Source organism: Stegostoma tigrinum, chromosome 5 (genome assembly GCF_030684315.1).
Source record: "Stegostoma tigrinum isolate sSteTig4 chromosome 5, sSteTig4.hap1, whole genome shotgun sequence".
Lineage (NCBI taxonomy): Eukaryota > Metazoa > Chordata > Chondrichthyes > Orectolobiformes > Stegostomatidae > Stegostoma > Stegostoma tigrinum.
In genome coordinates, this window is record NC_081358.1 from 99,854,488 (window position 1) to 99,870,468 (window position 15,981).

Sequence of the window (15,981 nt, forward strand, 5' to 3'; positions counted from 1 at the left end):
GTAAGCATTTGCGCCTTCAAACTATTTGACAAAGGCATGGCTAATTTGTTTATGGCCTCAACTCCACTTTCCCGCCTGTCTCCTGAACTTTTGACTCCCTTGTCAATCAATGAGTAAGACCCCATTACCATTTTTACTGATCTGTAAACTAAATTCCTAAGAAATCTTTCGCTGCACTTTGGTTGCCAGAGTTAATATTTCGAGTTGAACATGAGTCTTTTCATTGCATTCTGAAAAATAGCCACACTCAACTCAAAATAACTTCTCTACATAGGCTGCCAGGCTTGCTGAGTATTTCTGTTTATATTTCATATTTCTAGCATCGGCAGTATTTTGCTTTACTTTTAGATTTCCCCAATTCTTGGGTAGAGTTGTGGATTGACACCTGGATTTGTTGCCAACACAGGGACATAGTTGAGGGAGGGGCATAACTCACAATTCAATGTCTTCAGGCAGGACAGGAGGGTTTAATAGAGAAGGAAGAATTGCATTATTTATTAAGGAGTCAGTTACTGTAGTATGAAAGGATGATATCTTGGAAGAATCTTTAAATGAGGTTTTGTGGTAGAGTTTAGGTAAAAAAAAAGGGCCAGTCACATTTCTGGAGTGAATTATAGGCCCCAGTCAGCATGCAATTGTGGATTAGATATGTAGACAATTCACTGAAGTGTGTAACTATAATAATCATAGGATAATTATCTGAGCAGATTTCAACTTCTCCAATATAAGTTCAGATAGTCACAGTGTAAAGGGTGTGTGAGACTCGATTTTATGAAATGTATTCAGGAGAGCTTTTAATTTTAAATGTAGAGGTTCCAACAAGGATTGGTACAGCCCTAGACCTAATTCTGGGGAACAAAGCCAGACAGGTCTTTGAGGTGGCAGTAAGGGAGTATTATTGTGATAGTGATCACAATGCAATATGATTTAAGATTATTAAGGAAAAGGAAAAAGTTGATCTGCAAACAAAAAGAGTTTTGAAGGGGGAAGGCAAATTTTATTAAAGTAATGCAGGATCTAGCCAAAGTGGACTGGAACAGCTACTTCTGGGTAAATCTACATCAGAGCATTTGAAAAAGTAAGTAGGAGAAGCAAGCCCATCATTTTCCTTTTATGTAGGAGTAACAAATTCAGAGAACTCTGGATGTCTAAGAATGTTCAGGACTGGATAAAAAGGAAAAGCGAGGTTTTTGACAGGTACAAAGGGGAATCAATGGATGCTGTAGTGGAGTTTAGAAGAGAGAGGGAGGGATTTATGAGAGCAATTAGGAGAGCAATGAAAAAACACTGGCAGGTGAAATTAAGGAGAATCTCAAGTTATTCCGCAAGTATATTAAGGAGAAAAGGATAACCAGGGAAAGAGTAGGGCCCATTAGGGACCAAGGGGGCAGTTTGTGCTTGGAGCTGGAGGGTATTGGTCAGGTATTAAATAGGTGTTCTACATCTGTCTTCAATCAGATAAAGGAGGATGTAGGTACATAATTTTGGCGAGAAACTGTGAGCAGTTGAGCAGTCTGCCTTAAGGAGTGAGGAGGTATTGGAGGTTTTACTAGGCTTAATGTGGACAAATCCACAGGTCTGAATTAGTTGTATGATAGGCCGTTGTGAGGGTTAAGAGAGGAAATTACAGGGGTTGTGGCCAAAATTTTTAATTCCACTCTGGTCACGGGAAGGTTTGGAGGTCAGCTAATGTCTCCTTTTCTCCTTAATATACTTGCAGCTAATGTCCTTGCACTTTTCAAGAAGAGTGGTAGAGATGAACCAGGAGATTACAGACCGGTGAGCCTCTCATGAATGGCAGGGTAACAAGTGGAGAAAATTGTGAAGAAGAGATTTAATCTCCACTTGACGAGGCAAGGGTTTCTTCAGAAACAGTCAGCATGGCTTTGACATCGGGATGTTGCATTAAACAAATTTGATAGAGTTTTTCTAGGAGGTGGCCAGGTGTGCAAATGAGGTTGATACAGTTTATACAGATTTCATCAAAGCTTTTAAATAGATCCCATATGGGGAAACTGATGAAGAAGATAAAAACACATGGGATCCAGGGTAGCTCGGCAAGTTGGATCCAAAATTGGCCGGGTCATACATGTTTGTTCTATATGTAAACAATATAGGTGACAATCAGGGAGAGGAGGAATGGTGTTGATAAGTAAATTTGCCAATGATACAAAGATTGGCTCAGTGGTTGAAAGTGAGAAGAAGGTCTTAGGCTACTGGGAAAAAAAAACAAATGGATTGGTCAAATGAGTAGGTAGGTGACAGATGGTGTTTAACCCCAAAATGTGTGAAGTGATTGACTTGGGAAGAAGTAACATGGTAGGGAAATATCTCAGTGAATGGCAGGTCAATGGGATGTTTAGTGAAATAGAGGGATCTTGGGCTGTTTGTCCACAGATCCCTGAAGATTACAGCGCAGGGTGTTTAAGAAGGCAGATGGAATATTTGTCTTTATCAGGTTGTGGCATAGATTATAAAAGCAGGGAGATTGTGTTGGAGCTGTACAATACTTCAGTTAGGCCACAGCTGGAGTACAATATATGTCTTGCTGCAGGAAAGCTGTGATTACATTAGAGGGTGCAAAGGAGATTCAGCAGGATGTTGCCCGGGATGGAGTGTTTTAACTGTGAAGTGAAGGTCGGTAGGCTCATGTTGTTTTAGTTATAGCAGAGAAGACTGAGAGGGGACCTGATTGACATGTATAAAATTATGACAGGTATGGTCAGAATGGTTAGGAATTAGCTGTGGCCCTCAGTTGAAAGGATGATGAAGGGGAAACATTTTATGGTGATGGGCAGGATGTTTAGCAGGGATTTGAGGAAATAATTTTTCACTCAGAGGTAAGGTGAGTCTGGAATTCACTGCCTACGAGGCAGGAAGCCTAGCAATCTCTAAAAACTACATAGATGAGCACTTGAAATGTTATTATATTCAAGGCTATAGAGCAAGTAAAAGAGGTGGGATTAACATAGATAGGTAGTTCAGACTTGATGGGCTGAAGTGTTTCTTCTGTGCTCTATGACTCTGACATTGCTGATTCTTTTTCAGAAGCCACCATAAAGCCTGCATCAGACAAATAGAAACTAGTCAAAGATTTCTTAGTAATTTGGTTCGGAGACACATAGAAATGTTGACAGGATCCTCTGAGTGTTTGAGACCCAATTCATCAGTGCAATACAATAGACAATATTTGTGACTTACAAAGAGAATTTCTATTGTATTTAACCTAGTTTTCTTCGACACACTAGTGCTTGATTCTGACGATTAAAGAAAAGGTTAATTTTATAATGCTTCATCGCAAGTGTTGTCTGATGAATACATGGTTGCCAGTGTAACTCAAGATAAATCTAAAGCAGTAAAATCACTTCTGTGTCTATCAGTTCAGCTCAACTGAGCTCCAAGTTTCCATTTCAATACTGGGAAGCAGATTGAAATACATTAGGATCAAAGGTCAAGAAGTTCCTTGGGACCGGCACAAGATTAAATAAACTTCTCCAATTCCTTCCCTCAGCTCTGTTTTCTCAGAAACTGAAACTATGTAGCACCTTATTATCATTCAGTTCAAAATTAACTTAAAATTATTACTGAAAACAGTAACTCAAAACTGAAAGAGGAAAGTCCAACGTGACTGTCATAAGGAGTCTCACTAAGGATAATGAGGAATGGAAATGCATTTCCAAGTCTGGATCACGGGTAGCTTGGAGGATAATTTGCAGGTGGTGGTGTTCCCATGTGTCTGCTGCACTTGTCGTTTGAGATGGTAGAGGTTGTGGATTTGGAACGCTCTATCGGAGGAAATTTGGTGACTCACTGAAATTAATTGTGCTTTCCTCTGATTTGTTTGACCTACCCAGTGACATTACCTACACTTCTATGGGCTGAATTCCATTTGCCACTTTTCTGCTCTCCTCGCTTGTTCATTGATTTCTTCCTACAGTCTATAGCTATCATCTTCATGTTAACTACATGGAAAGTTTCTGAAATAAAGCAAAGAACTGTGGATGCTAGAGATCTTAAACACACAAAAACAGAAATTGCTGGAGAAATTTAGCAGGTCTGGCAGCATCTGTGGAGAGAAAGCAGAGTTAATTTTTCGAGCCCAGTGACCAGACTTCTGAAGGAACATTACTGGACTCGAAACATTAATACTGTTTTCTCTCCACCAGCACAACCAATTCCTGAGTATTTTGCCAATGTCTTGCTGAAGTCCCCTAAATTTATATCCAAATCATTAACGTAAAGCACAAAAAGAAGGGGACCCAGTATTTTAATCCTGCAAAGCCTCACAGTAAATCAGTCTTCCAGTCATGAAAACCCTCATCAACAATGTTATACACAGCTTACTGCATTGCCCTGCATCTCCATACATTTTTTCCCTTAACCAATGTTCCGTGCAGGGCAATGTTAAAGGCCTTGCCAAAATCCATGTAGACCACAACAGCTGCTTCAAATGTGACTAGAGTTTTGAGAACTGCAAAGAAAGGTGTGTGAGCATGTGCATTACACACTGGCTTTCCTTCGATCTTAACCGAGTTCATAATGCAATTTGAAAATCTGAGATGCTTAAAATCTCAGAGCATCAGTGATTTGAATTTGTATAGTGGTGCTCCTACAATAGAATCATTTTCTGGATCCTTAAGGAAATGGAAATGTCAAAACCCACACATGGAAAGGAGGAAATTTTGCACTTGTGGGTGTTGGTGTGGCAGCAAAGATAAAGTGTTCTGTGGAGGAAATTGCAAGGTGGTCAGTTGTGAAAGAGATGGTTCTGTTGTGAAATGGAAGCAGTGTTAAATGAGCAGAGGGCTATTTGCTGAAAGAACAGTGATCCAGAGTTACAGGAAGACAGGATGTGGGCAGAAATTTATGGCTTGATAATTTCTCACAAGTATATTTTTTATTTGTACAATGACAGCAACCACACTTCAAAGTTTTTATCACTTATGTAATATTTTGAGATTTTTATCAGAGACGTGATAAGGAGCTAGATCAATGGAAGCTCTTTCTTTGTATAGTGTGAGGTCATGGAGAAAGTTGAAGATAAGAGCTGTAAAGTTGAAAAGTAGTAGAATAACTAAATGAATTGCCAGTGGGGAAAAGTCTATGATATTATTAAAGTTAAAAATGAAATTAACAAAGTCAGTAGAGCAGAACCAATGGATCTGCAGTATTGGCAATAATTGTGAATCAATCAAGAATTATGCCATTTGTAGAAAAATTTAATACTCAAAATTCATGTAGGAAATTTTAAAAGTTTTCTAAATATTTAGGTTTCCTACGTGAGTCTGCCAATTCCAATATTCGTCTTGAGGTTTGACAATACTGCACATGGCCATAGCAACCACTAAATTAGGGAGAATCAATAAATCAAATTACATTTTTACTAGAGATAATAGGAACTGCAGACGCTGGAGAAGTCTAGGCTTGAAACGTCAGCTTTCCTGCTTCTCTGATGCTGCTTGGCCTGCTGTGTTCATCCAGCTCTACACCTTGTTATCTTACATTTTTACCTCATCGTATTCTGTAAATTTAGGATGTACCTCAGTTTTATACAGAACACAGGTTTCCTGGACCTTTTGTTCAGAATGTTGGATAGGCTGAGCAGAACCATAACATAATGGACTGTACATGGCCTCTGAAATAAACATATTTCCAGCTACTCTCAACAGATTCAGGGTGGTACGGTGGTACAGTGGCTAATACAGCTGCCTCATGCCGTGGTAGACCAGGGTTCGATTCCACCCTTGGGTGACTGTCTGTGTGGAGTTTACGCATTCTCCCTGGATCTGTGTGGGGTTTTCTTTGGGTAGTCTGGTTTCCTCCCACAGTCCAAAGGTAGGTGGATTTCCCATTATGTCCAGGGATATGCAGGCTATGTGGATTAGACATGAGGAAGTGCAGGGCTACTGGGATGGTGTATGCTTTGGGGGGTTGGTGTGTACTGCTTCCACACTGTAGGAATTCCATGAAAATGATGCTATAGCACACACAGTGAACAATATATGGTGAAGATTCTGGAACACATCGTCATCTGATGCAAGTATGGGTAGGATTATTTGAACTGGATCAGTGGCTTCATTTGTGACAGTCCTAATTTTATGGTCATTAAAAGTCCTCCTCATATGACAAGGTGTTACAGTCAAGTGGGCTGCTTTAGTGCAGATGGTGCCAAGCTTCTTGAGTGTTGTTTGAGCTGCACTCAGCCAGTCAAATAGAGAGTATTCCTCCATGCTTCTGAATTATGCCTTGTAGATGTGGAAAGGCCTTGAAGAAACAGCGTATGAGTTACTCATCACAGAATGTTCAGCCTCTGATCTCTTGTAGATGCAAAATGCATGTGGCTAGTCCAGTTGACCTTCTAGCCCATTATTGAATATTGATTTGCAAAAATGAAGTATGAGGAATTTGATGATGGGAATGCAATTGAATGGCAAGCAAAGAGGGCTAGATTCTATCTTTCATGGCATGATCATTATGTAGCACTGTGTAACAAAAATTATTTGCTATTTAGCCAAATCCTGAAAACTGTTCTGGTCCTGTCAGTATGGACTGTTTTATCATCTCAGGAGTAGTAAATGGACTGAGCAGTATTTGTAATTTTAATCAAGCATTCTCCCATCTGATCTCATGATAGAGGGAAAATCATTGATGTAGTAACAGAAGGTAGTTGGAATACTGTACTAAGGAACTTTTGTGTTGATATCCTCGGTAAAGGTTGACCTTTAACAATAACAACTACTTTCCATTCTACTAGGTAAGACTCCAATCAGTAAAAGTTTCCCTCTTGATTCCTTTGAATCCAGTTTTACATCGTCTTGTTGACACAGAGCTTGGTTGTAATGAACTTTGAAGCCATGTTTACTTGGGGAAATCTAAATTGAGCAATTGTAGCCTGTTTATTGGTGAGTGAATACTGTTTTATAACACTGATTGAAGATGCCTTCATTCACTTTGTTGATTATTGAAAGTAAAAACAGTAAAAGTAAAGTCATAACCCTGCTGCCTCATCAGAAAGAGTCAGTGATTTAACCCGAGGACCACCAAGCCTGGGGGGAGAGCTTGAGAAGGCAAAGTTCTTCATTGTAACTTTAGCTAGTACGTAAGAGTTTAATATATTAAAGAGTGTCAGAACACAACTCTATTTGGGAGGTCCATTAGCTCAGTTGGCTGGGCAGCTGGTTTGCAGTGCAGAGTGATACCAATAGCATGTTTGAAAGTAAACTGACTCTGGCAGTCTTCTGTCTAGTAAGAAGATATTTTGTACTGTTGTTGTTGTCAACTTTACATTATTCAGGATCCTGATTCTGGCATGGCAGTCTCTGCCACATTTGCTGCCAAGGGAGACAATGGTGAAAAAAGTGCACACTACATGTTTGTTCAGTGGTGAGTGGGGTTCCACAGGGCTCTGTCCTTGGGCCTCTACTGTTTGTAATTTTTATTAATGACTTGGACGAGGGAATTGAAGGATGGGTCAGCAAGTTTGCAGACGACACAAAGGTCGGAGGTGTCGTTGACAGTGTAGAGGGCTGTTGTAGGCTGCAGCGGGACATTGACAGGATGCAGAGATGGGCTGAGAGGTGGCAGATGGAGTTCAACCTGGATAAATGCGAGGTGATGCATTTTGGAAGGTCGAATTTGAAAGCTGAGTACAGGATTAAGGATAGGATTCTTGGCAGCGTGGAGGAACAGAGGGATCTTGGTGTGCAGATACATAGATCCCTTAAAATGGCCACCCAAGTGGACAGGGTTGTTAAGAAAGCATTTGGTGTTTTGGCTTTCATTAACAGGGGGATTGAGTTTAAGAGTCGTGAGATCTTGTTGCAGCTCTATAAAACTTTGGTTAGACCGCACTTGGAATACTGCGTCCAGTTCTGAGCGCCCTATTATAGGAAAGATGTGGATGCTTTGGAGAGGGTTCAGAGGAGGTTTACCAGGATGCTGCCTGGACTGGAGGGCTTATCTTATGACGAGAGGTTGACTGAGCTCGGTCTCTTTTCATTGGAGAAAAGGAGGAGGAGAGGGGACCTAATTGAGGTATACAAGATAATGAGAGGCATAGATAGAGTTGATAGCCAGAGACTATTTCCCAGGGCAGAAATGGCTAGCACGAGGGGTCATAGTTTTAAGCTGGTTGGTGGAAAGTATAGAGGGGATGTCAGAGGCAGGTTCTTTACGCAGAGAGTTGTGAGAGCATGGAATGCGTTGCCAGCAGCAGTTGTGGAAGCAAGGTCATTGGGGTCATTTAAGAGACTGCTGGACATGCATATGGTCACAGAAATTTGAGGGTGCATCCATGAGGATCAATGGTCGGCACAACATTGTGGGCTGAAGGGCCTGTTCTGTGCTGTACTGTTCTATGTTCTATGTTCTATGTTCTACATCTTTGGGCCCACTTCTCATTCAGCTGAAGTCTTCATCTTTGCTCACTTCTTCCAAAGATTTTGCAAACAATCAGCTTTCTGAGGTCATAGGCAGTCACTCAGTTAACAATGTTAAAGTCAGCCATCTCCACACCTCACTTGTAGGATCATGTAAACATCCAATTTTCCGTTTATTGATGGTCTTTTGAGTATACACTCATCATCTGATGAACAATATTGTTAATGAAAATATAGAAATGCTTGTGTAGAGTAACTCTTTTCTGCCGACTTGGTGAATTTTTGTCCTGAATTTCAGGTGAACAAAACTAAGTGGCTTTCAATTAGTTCTGGGACTCAAATGAACTGTCACTGTTGATGACTTGAAGACATATGGCAGCAGCAAAGAGAAAATTATACCAAAGAGTGTCAGAATGCAACCCTATCTTACTTCGCTGAAGATCTCCATGGGTTCTGATATTGCACCTTCATAGCTGACCTTACCATTATGTTGTCTTGGAAACAGAAGATCACATTGTACAGCTTTGGGGCAGGCAATTTTCTACAGCAACATAAATAGACTGTCCCTGCTTATGTGGTTGAATGCTTTTGTAAGATTGATTCAGGTAATATATTGTAGTCTCATTCAATTACAGCATTTCTCTTGTAGCTGTCAGGCTAAAATGATAATGTCAATTGAAAAATACTGTATATTTCATGTAAGTTGCTTGTTTGCCAATTGACTTCATTTGCTTTTCTGTCTCTACTTTTCTCAGAAGTAATTTTTAGAAGTCATCTTACTCTATGTGATTGAATTTGTGCCTTGTCTGATCAGTAAAATGAATTGGACCACAGAAATGCTAAGTTATTGATAAATTAAAACAAGAAGGTTAAGGTCAGCTGGGTGAGCTGGGAAAGAACCATATTGTCTTAATGATGAGAGGTTGTAGAGCTCTGAAATGCAGAGAGATCTGGTTTTCCTATTGCGTGAGTCAGAAAAGTCAGTAGGCAGGTACAACAATTAATTTGGAGAGCTAATGGAATGCAATCATTTATTACAGAGGGAATTGAAATCAAAAGTAGGGAGGTCACATTTCAATAATACAGGATACTGGTGAAACAATGCCTGAAGGACTGTGAACAGTATTGATCACTTTATTTAAGGAAGGATGTGAATGCGTTGCAAGACCAATATGTGGAACGGTGGGTTGTCTTATGAAGAAAGACTGGACAAAATAGTATTTAAAATTCTTAAAGTTGGAAGAATCAGAGGTGACTTTATTGAAACACCTAAGATCTTGAGAGGGCTTGGTGGGTTGGCTGTGAACTGTATTTCCACTTATGGGAGAACACTAAACTAGGGGTCACTTTCGAAAAATAAGGTGTTGTCGATTTGAGGTAGAGATTAAGAGAAATCTTTTCTCTACGGGGATTGTGAAACTTTGGATATCTATTCATCAAAAGGTGGTGAAAACTGAATCTTTGAAAATTGTGAAGGCAACAGTGGGTAGATTCTTAGTAATGAAACAGAGAACAATTACCAGAGGCAGGCAGAAATGAGAATCTGAAAGTTGCAATCAGATCAGTTATGATCCACTTGACTGGAAGAGCAAACTTGAAAAGCTTTTATGAAATCTACTGTCATTACTCAATCTGGTCTGCATGTCACTTGGACTCATAGCAATATTTTAAACTCTTAACTATCCTTTGAAATGGCCTGGCAAGCCACTCAGTTGTATGAAACTGCTATGGAAAAGTTAAACATGAATAAAATTCAATGGATAACCTGGCATCAACTGGGGCACTACAAATGACAATGGTGTAACCAGCCTTCTTGACCTTGCATAGCCCTCTTTACTGATATCTGGGGGCTTGAACCCAAATTGGAAGATCTGTACCAAATAATAGTTGAGCAAAAGTCTCATGTAGACATTCTCCGTGAAACCTATCCTACAGGTAACATCCTAAACTTCTCCATCAACATCCCTTAGTACATCCTGTTCCACCAGCAGAACAGATCCACCGGAGGCTGCAACACAGTGGTGTACACTGACAAAAGTATGCTGCCTTGAGAGTCCTTAGTGTTGATTCTGTAGTCCTTAACATCAATTTCAGACGTCCCGCAACACCAAGTCAGATATGAATGATGAAATCTTATCACTGACCTCTCTCCCTTACCTGGTGAATCCTCTATGTTCAGTAACATTTGGCAGTGGCACCAAGGGTAAAAAGGTGAGAAATTATATACTGGGTGAGGCATATCAATGGACCTCAGCAAATGTGGATAAGTAATTTACTGAGCTGGTAGTGTCCTGAAGGGTACTTCCGCCAGACTGAGCCTGGGTTATGTGGTGAGAGAATGAACTTCAGGGATGGAGTCACAAAAGCTGTACACAATTATTGTAAATCTTCTTTAATTTGTTGCCAAGATACCATTTGCCCTCCTAATTGCTTTCTGCACCTGCCTACTAGCTTTTAGTCACTCAAAAAAGGGACAAGGAAATACTCAGGACCCTTTAGAAATTTCCACTTTCCAATCTCCGATCATTTAAAAAACATTCTGCCTTTCTGTTCTTTTCAGCCAAAGTGGATGATTTCACACTGAATCAGATCATTTTCAATCTGCCAAGTTCTAGCCCATTCACTTCTCCAGTTCGAGTCTCCTTGAAGCCTCCTTACTTTGATGGCTGTGCTGTTAAATTTAACATTCCAGCTGATGTCCTATACTATTAACAATCAGCAGCAAGCAATGTTGAAAGTGATCATTAAATATCTTCAGTCATAATTCTGATTGGTTTTCTCTTTGTTTTGCTGAGCTTGTGCAAGCATTTAATAGTTTAAGTATTGAACATTCTCTAGCTTCTCTCTAGTTGGTGCAACACATTAAGTGTTGATTGAAAATAAACATAACCCAGATATTACGGAATATCTGGAAAATTCAGTTGTTTAAAATTGCTGAAATCTACAGTCTGACACATGGTGAGGCCTTGATGTCTTAAAGGATTATGTGCAAAACACGAGTCCCCAGACATAGACAGAGGCGTTTTCATCCCTTTGCACTGTAGCATAGTAGGGAGAATGAACAGAGGTAACACAAAGCAGACAAAGATATCAGAAGACAGATTAGGATGTACTTGCAACAATAGTAAGTGAGGATGAGGTAAGGGCTACATTGCAGTGCTGGGATATGACATAATAAAATGTGAGGCTGGATGAACACAGCAGGTCCAGCAGCATCTCAGGAGCACAAAAGCTGACGTTTCGGGCCTACATCCTTCATCAGAGAGGGGGATGGGGAGAGGTTTCTGGAATAAATAGGGAGAGAGGGGGAGGCGGACCGAAGATGGAGAGAAAAGAAGATAGGTGGAGAGGAGAGTCTAGGTGGGGAGGTAGGGAGGGGATAGGTCAGTACAGGGAAGACGGACAGGTCGAGGAGGTGGGATGAGGTTAGTAGGTAGGAGATGGAGGTGCGGCTTGGGGTGGGAGGAAGGGATGGGTGAGAGGAAGAGCAGGTTAGAGAAGCAGAGACAGGTTGGACTGGTTTTGGGATGCAGTGGGTGGAGGGGAAGAGCTGAGCTGGTTGTGTGGTGCAGTGGGGGGAGGGGACGAACTGGGCTGGTTTTGGGACGTGGTGGGGGAAGGGGAGATTTTGAAGCTGGTGAAATCCACATTGATACCATTGGGCTGCAGGGTTCCCAAGCGGAATATGAGTTGCTGTTCCTGCAACCTTCGGGTGGCATCATTGTGGCACTACAGGAGGCCTATGATGGACATGTCATCTCAAGAATGGGACGGGGAGTGGAAATGGTTTGCGACTGGGAGGTGCAGTTGTTTATTGTGAACCGAGCGGAGGTGTTCTGCAAAGCGGCCCCCAAGCCTCTGCTTCGTTTCCCCAATGAAAAGGGGAGGAAGCCACACCAGGTACAATGGATGCAGTATACCACATTGGCAGATGTGCAGGTGAACCTCTGCTTCACCACTTTACCAACACCTTCCACCCCAACCTTCAGTTCACCTGGGCCATCTCCAGCACATCCCTCACCTTTCTGGGCCTCTCAGTCTCCATCTCAGGCAACCAGCTTGTAACTGATGTCCATTTCAAGCCCACCGACTCCCACAGCTACCTAGAATACACACACACCACCCCGCCAACCTCCGGATACAACGCATCTTCCTCCAACACTTCCGCCATCTACAATCCGACCCCACCACCCAAGACATTTTTCCATCCCCACCCTTGTCTGCTTTCCGGAGAGACCACTCTCTCCATGACTCCCTTGTTCGCTCCACACTGCCCTCCAACCCCACCACACCCGGCACCTTCCCCTGCAACCGCAGGAAATGCTACACTTGCCCCCACACCTCCTCCCTCACCCCTATCCCAGACCCCAAGATGACTTTCCACATTAAGCAGTAATCTGTAAAACTGTGCTGCTCATGTTTTCACTGTAATGGTTACTATCCTATTTTTGTCTTACTTATTGAACTTCATTGGCTCTCATCGAAGTTCTTCTGATTTAAAATTCTTCCATGGTTTTGACTGCCCATATTTTTTTAAACTCTTCCAAGTCACAACCCTATACATATTTGTGCATTTTTAATTCTAGCCTCCCGTGCATACCTAGTTATAGTTTCACTACCATAGGTGGCTGTGCTTTCAGTTGCTTGGGTACTAGGCTCTGGGATTCACTTCTTACATCTCTCTGTCTTTCTGACTCACTTTCTTCCTTTAAGACACTTCATAAAACTACTTCTTTGCCCAAGCTTTTGGCCATCTGACCAAATATCATGCTTTGATTTAAAATCCTTCTGTGAATTGAACTGCAACATTTCATTGCATTGAAAGCACCATTCAAATTGTAGTGTTGTATTCTAAAACACCCTTCATGCAGGTTTGACCTTTTCCCCAGAGACATCAAACCCTTATTCTAGTTGAATGCACCTTCACTTTAATAGATGAAGAATGGTTGTAAGTAGTGAAGACCAGCTTTATGTTGCATTTTCTTCACACAAACGTGGGTCCTCTGCTGAGCTAATGCAGGCATTCAATAATGTTTTTAAAGCTGGACTGTGTAATACATTTTTGTTTAAATTATAGCCTTTTCATAAGGAAATGTGTGATTTTTATCCAAGTAGGCGAAAATGTAATTCAGGTAAATAACAAAGTTGTTGATCACTGCTTGTCCTTTGTCATAGTTTAGGACATCGTTCAGTTGTATCAACATTTATAAAACGATCAGATGAGAGTGCAATTGGACTAACTAACCCGTATTAACTAAGTCACTGGACACAATAGGACACATCATGCTGAACTGGCCACACAAAGTCTTTCTTCTCTGTGATTAGGATCATGTGCTAAAATTGGGAGAACTTCCTCAATGGTTTGTGAAGCAGTAGTCAACATTCCAGAGTCACTTGTTATCCTCACTGACAATTTCCTGTTCAACTGAGAATGTGCTGTTGCACCAGAGGTGGAGGCACCATGGCTTATGGCCAGGAGGATTATTCAACACTGATGTGGATCCCAAGGAATTATTATGGTATGAGGTGAAAGATGGACAAGGATGCCTCGTGATGAGTACATACAGTGCCACTTGGAAGAAACACTGAGTGTGACGATGACATAGAATGTGTGGGAGATACCAATATCCAGGACCAAGAATAACTCTATAGTACCTCTACTTACTGAACTGGCTGACTCTGCTATACTGGCCATTACACCAGGCAGGAGACACTCAACACAGGGGAAATACCTATTTTAATTCATCATCACCTACCAGCCTATCACTGATGCACATGCCCATGACAGTTTTAGCCGGGGTAAGAATGGCACAGGGCTTCTGGAGAATAAATGCTGTCTTCACATGGATGTCTTCACTATCTTTGTATTAAATAGGATAGATTTAGAGCAGATCTACCAATTCAAAACTGGGAGTTCATTGATGGTCATCAGTAATAACAGAATTGTATTCAACTACAGTCAGTAACAATCTGGAATATTCCTCACTCTAACGTTACTACCAAGCCAGGAGACCAAATGTAGTTCAACAAAGAGTGTAGGAGAGCATACCAGAAGCAGCAGCCATCATGCACAGAATGTGGTGTCAACTCAGTGGAAGCCACAACATATAGGTGAAACAACAAAAACAGAATACTACACACAAAGCTTAACAATAATGCATCAGATCAAAGCATGGCAGCCCAACTACAATCAGTCGCAAAACTAATGAGAGATGAAGTCACCATGAACATTCCCAAGATGATAGAGCCCAGTGTATGAATGCAAGAAACAAAATGAAGAATTTGATACCACTTCTGCTGGAGAGCTGTAGATATGCTCACCAGAACCAGCTTCTCCTTTAGTCAAACTGAAGTAGTACAACCAGAATATTGACTCTATCCAACAAAGTGAAATATTGCCCAGATGTATCTTGTACTCACAGGGCACAGCATCCCATCAATCTACTCCCATCAACAAGTTAATGGAAAATGTTGTTGATAATTCCATCAAGTAGCACCCACTCAATAAGAACAACAATCAGTTTACACTTCACCTAGACCATATGGCATCGGCCTTTGTCTAAATAAGGCTAAAAGAGGTGAATTCCAGAGGTCAGATAAAAGTGCCTGATGTTGAGGTAGCATTTAACCAAGTGTGGCATCAGGGATCCCCAGTGAAATTGAAATCAAGAGTAATTGGAGGGGAAATGCTCCCAACTGGCTGAAATCATAGGTAGAACAGAGCAGGATGATTGTGATTGTTGGAGGTCAATTATCTAAGCCACAGACCATCACTGCAGGCATTCCTCTGATCAGTGTCCCAGGCCCAACCATCTTCAACCACTTAACTGATGTTCTTTCCATCACAAAGCCAGAAATGGGAACACTTGCTGATAAGTGCACAATGTTCAGCACTACTCACAACTCCTCAGATAATGAAGCAGTCAGTGTCTACATTCAGGAAGACCAATCTTGAGCATCCAGATTGGCTGACAAATGGAAACTAACATCCAGCTGCACATGTGCTATACAATGACCATATTGAACAAAGGCCATTTCCTCTTGATAGTCAATAGCAATACCATCTCCAAATCCCCCACTCTTAATATCCAGTTGAAAAGAACCTAAATTGGTGAAATCCCATAAATACAATAGCTATAAGAACATGTCAGCAGGTGGATATTCTGTGGTAAGTACCTCACCTCCTGACTCGTCAAAGCCCTTCCACAAGTTAAAGGATTCAATCAGGAGTATGTTGGAATATTTTTTCACTCTGCTTATCTAAGGAATGCATTTCCAAAAATACTGAAGAAGCTTGAAGCCATCCAAGGTAAACTCAACCATTTGATTGAGGAGCTATTCGGCATCTTAAAATTCATTCTGCCTACCACGAGTGCATTATGGCTGTGTGTACCATCTGCAAAATGCAAATGCAGAAACTCACCAAGCATACCTCAGCCATAGCTTTCATGTGTGTGTCCTCTATCACTTTGAAGGTTAAGGCAGCAGGTACTACTAACTGCACCATCCACTCCAAATTGCACATGGGTCCAGAGTAGAATGATGCTGCTAATCCTCCATTGTTGCTGGATCAAAGTCATGGAGTTATCTACATGACAGCACT